Here is a 5,000-nt window from a genome sequence, read left to right as displayed (position 1 = left end):
CTTCATCACCTGAATCCCCCTATTATAGAACCTCTTTCAACTACAGTAAAGCTGACTGGAATTCTTTCCGTGATTTTTTTTGTGATGGCCATTGGGTAGAAATCTTTTGTCTTCCTGTCAACAAATGTGCTTCTTACATAACTCCATGGATTCAGTCTGGCATGGAGTCTTTTGAAATCGAAACCATCACTTTCCATATTTATCAGCAAAACAATTCTCCAGAAAACAGACGTCTGTTTATAACTGCTGGAAACAATTGTTAAAAGGTTTTGTCTAATGCCAAAACCCGCTATTCTCAGGTAATGAAATCTTGTATCTCATCTCAAAAACTGGGCTCTCGTGTCTTCTGGAGAATCTTTAATAATATCAATAATAAAAGCAGTTCTTTAATTCCACCTCTCTCGTATGGTTCAGACTTTGTCACCTCACCTAGAGACAAAGCCGAATTGTTTGCTAAAATTTTTCATCAATATCATCTCTTGATTCCACTAGTTGCGTTTTACCTGATATTGCCAACAAACAGGTTGATCCATTGCTTGACATTCATATCACTCCAGCTTCTGTATCTAAAGTGATTTCCTGCCTAGACTCTTCTACAGCTTGCAGCCCGAACAACATGCCTCTTATTGTCTTGCAGAAGTGTTCTCCGGAGCTCTCGTCTATATTCTCAAAACTATTCAACAAAAGCTTATCAGAGTCTTGTTTTCCGGCCTGCTGGAAAGCAACATCTGTTATCCCTATCTTCAGAAAAACTAGAGAGTGATCTGATTTGTCTAACTACTGTCCCAGAAATCATCTTCCTATCATAAGCAAGGTTTTTGAATCTTTAATTAACAAACACATAATTTCTCATCTTGAATCTAATAACTTACTTTCTGGTCATCAATATGGATTTCGCTCTTCTCATTCTACAGCTGATTTGCTAACAGTAATAACAGATAGCTTTTTTGTGCATTAGATAAAGGTGGAGAGGTTAAGGCCATTGCTCTTGACATTTCAATAGCTTTTGATAAAGTTTGGCATGCTGGTCTTCTCCATAAGCTTTCTTCTTATGGTGTATTCGGCAACATCTTTAAGATGATCGAATCCTTCCTTTCCAATTGTAGTATAAAAGTTGTCCTCGATGGACAGCACTCTTCTTCTTATTCTGTAACTTCAAGGGTTCCTCAAGGTTCTATCCTTGGCCGTATACTCTTTTTAATTTACATTAACGATCTTCCAGATATTCTCACATCTAAGGTGGCATTGTTTGCTGATGATACTACCATTTATTCTTATTGTGATAAGAAACCAATACCCTCTGATTGCTTGGAGGGGGCATATGAGCTTGAAAAGGATCTCACTTCTGCTACAGCATTGAGCTCACAGTGGCTGGTGAACTTTAATTCAGATAAAACTCAATTTTTTTCAGACAATCGTTATTGCAATAGTTTAGATCTTCCTATATTTATAAACGGTGATGTACTCAATGAGTCATCTACTCTTCATCTTCTAGGATTAACTCTTACTTCCAATCTTTCTTGGAAACCATATATCAAATCAATTGCAAAATTAACATCAGCTAAGGTTGCAACTTTTTATCGAACTCGTCACTTTCTTAGTTCAGATTCAATTCTCTATCTCTATAAATCTCAAATCTGGCCTTGTATAGAATACTGTTGCCATATCTGGGGCAGTTCTTCTATTGATGCCCTTTCTATTTTCGACAAGGTGCAAAAATGCATTGTAAACATATTTGGACCTGCTCCTGCAGCTAATCTCCAACCATTATCACATCAACATAATTTTGCTTCTCTTTCTCTTTTCTACAAATACTATAATGGGCACTGCTCTAAAGAGCTAGCATCTCTTGTGTCATCTACTAAAACTCATTCTTGTGTTACTTGTCATTCAATTAAGTGTCATCCTTTTTCTGTGACTGTTCCTAAGTGCTCCAAAAACGCTTATTCATCCAGTCTTTTTCCTCGATCATCAGGAATCAGCTCTTTGGAATTCACTTCCTTCATCTTGCTTTCCTGATTCATATAATTTGCAATCTTTTAAGTCGTCCGTCAATCGTTATCTTGCTCTACAATCTTCATCTTTTCTCTTTCAGTAACTTCCAACTTTAATTAGTGGCTGCTTGCAGCCTTGTTGGAAGCGAAGGTGTTTAAAAAATAAAAAAAAAAGTCAAATAAAACTAAGTTTGGTGTAAACATTTGTTAAATTAAAATAGATTATAGTTTCTTTTGGAATTATATTCCGAAATCCATTAAACACTTGAATTATTTTTCGAAAATTTTTTTTCTACTGTAAAACAAAAACTTTCTACTTTGAATACCGGAAAATAACTTTTCTGGTTAAAAACTGATTTCTAATTGCAAACATTTTACTGGAAAAAAAAGTGGCTATTCTATGAAAAAAAAATCATTTTTTACTGGAATAAAATTACTGGAAAAAAAGTTTACCAGGAAAATATAAGTTTAATACATAAGACTTTATTGATAGCCTATTTTTATATCAAACATAAGCTATCTGAGTAATTTATATCTAAATTGATTAACAATAAATTGACGTTAATGTAAAACACAAACACAAGAAAAATCAATGGCTTAGTGTTAACAATAGAGCATTAATAAGAATGAAAAAAGATCAAAGATACAAAATATTTAGCAACCAAATGAAAAGATGCAGAAAAGTTCAATGCATACAAAACAATAACAAAATTAATATCAAAAAAACCCGCATCAGCCAGTAAAAACTATGAAAGAAACCTGATAATAAAATCAAAATCAAATCCAAAACTTCTCTATAAATATGAAAACAGTCAGAGAAACACAAAGCAATTAATAAAAGCCGTTTTGAACGCTAATGGTAATGTAACAAATAATCAAAAGCAGATATTCTTAACAACCATTTTCACGGCGCCTTTGTAAACAAAAGCAACAAAATGTCAGTAATAGCAGATAAACTAATAAGTCACACACTTTATTTAAATGACAATTTTATTGATTACATAAATATTCTGAATCCTCTTGAAACACTAAATACATACAAAGCATGTGGTGCAGACAATATATATCCTATTTTAATAAAGCAATGTGTAAAGTCAGTTGCATTGCCGCTTATGTTAATTTAAAAATTATCTTAAAACTCAAGTAACCTGCCTCTACACTGGCGTGCAGCATATGTGACACCAATTTTCAAAATAGGATAAAAGTTAAATGCATCGCACAATAGACCTGTGTCAATAACATCAGTAACATGCAAAATATTGGAATAAGTTATAAGAAATAAAATGTAAAAATTTTTGACTACCGTAATCTGATCACAAAATGCCAATGTGGTTTTGTGTAACAGAAATCATGTAACACAAGTCTTTTTTTGAGACTCTTGATTTTATTACACATAATTTATTAAAAAATATAACTGTAGATGTTATAATGCTATATTTTGCAAAAGCATTTGATAACATGCCACACAAGCCACTTATGTTAAAATGGAATGCAAATGGAATAAAAAGAAAACTTTAAAACTGTAAAAATATATGCAGATGACACCAAAATCTTATCAGCAGAAAACTCAATTGAGGACACTAAATTAATTCAAAGAGGCTTAAATAATATAGAAGAATGGTCAGAAAAATGTTTAATAAAGCTGAACAAGAGTAGATGTATGGTTATGCATTACGATAAAAACAACATAAAATTCAATTACACAGTTAAATGATCAGATTTCAACAAATCAACAAATAAAGGTGATCTTAGTGTAAATTTTGATACATCACTGAAAGGTAAGAAACATATGGTAACATGTTCATCAAAAGCAAATGAAATAATGGGGACGATAAATAACACCTAAAAGTATGCATTTTTTACAATAATTTAAAAAAAAAAAAAAAATTCAATTTTATAAATGACGACTGTTTTAGATAGCAATAGTATCTCTAATGAATTTGTATAAAAATCAAAAAAGACAAATGTTTTTGAAAGTTGTAACAACTAAATAACTTGGAACTTAACTAAAGAATATTATTGAAAAGCTTTTATAATCACTGCTAATGATTATTTATATAAAGTATTTAAAAAAGTTATGCATAACTTTCTTTTATTTATACATAATTAGGTTTTTTTTTTTGTTTTTTTTTGATAAATGTTATTTAAAAAGATAAAATAAAAATAGTAGAAAATAAATAAATGCATATGGTGCATTCCACAAAAACTTTGTGAAAAATGTGTTGAAAAAACTTCATTTGAATGTTAATGCCTATGGATAATTAAAAAACATACTTTATAGTTCCAAAAAGAGATATGTGAAGAGATTTCCATATTGAAATAGTTATTAGCAATTCAAAAAAAATTATTTTAAAGTTCAGAAAATTACTAAAAAAATGTTGAGTAAATAATTGGTTAAAAAAATTGCATCTGTTAGATTTAACACTATTGAATTTATTATCTTTATTTTGCATAACAAAAATATATTAATATAATTATAATAATATATTATTTTATGTTAAATATTGTGTAGAGGGAATATAAAAGTAAGAATCTATTTTTCTTTTTATATGTTGTTTAGTTTAGTTATTTCTCAACATCCTACTGTTAACTGAATAAAATACTTATTTTTAAAAAAAAAGAAAAAAAAGAAAAATATTAACCAATTTTATCAAAAATGATATCGAAAAATAAAATCAAACTTACTAAAGTAGAAAAATTTGAAACAACTATGATTCTCTGAGTTTCAGAACTAATGCATCTATATAACTTATGTGTACAAAAAAAATCTACATAAATGAGTTTTAAACTTTACAAGTTTTAAAGTTTTTTGTGAATAAGTTTTTAAGTAACTTGTGAATGTTATCTTTCATTTTACTTATAGAGAAAATTAAAGTCAAATGTTTACAACTAAAAAATTGCAAATAGCAGAAATTACCTTGTTTTACTTGAAGATATAAACAGTTAGTCCAAAAATTTTAAATATCCACCAATATTATCCATATATAAACACATTTTAATTTGTAT

The 5,000-nt window shown here is 29.5% G+C and overlaps 1 protein-coding gene across 1 annotated transcript in view; it reads right to left on the bottom strand.

Annotated features, from left to right (window-relative positions):
* LOC136075103 (uncharacterized) overlaps nucleotides 1–5,000 on the bottom strand; it is a 39,780-nt gene that overhangs the window by 30,991 nt on the left and 3,789 nt on the right. Inside the window, exon 2 of the mRNA XM_065787374.1 lies at nucleotides 4,912–5,000. This exon is cut by the window's right edge and continues 76 nt beyond it. The gene's annotated coding sequence lies outside the window, so the exon portion shown is untranslated. The remainder of the gene's footprint in view (nucleotides 1–4,911) is intronic.

This window comes from Hydra vulgaris, chromosome 01, assembly GCF_038396675.1.
Source record: "Hydra vulgaris chromosome 01, alternate assembly HydraT2T_AEP".
NCBI classification, from domain to species: domain Eukaryota; kingdom Metazoa; phylum Cnidaria; class Hydrozoa; order Anthoathecata; family Hydridae; genus Hydra; species Hydra vulgaris.
The sequence above is the reverse complement of the archived record's forward strand: the minus strand, read 5'-3'. Positions and strand labels throughout refer to the sequence as shown.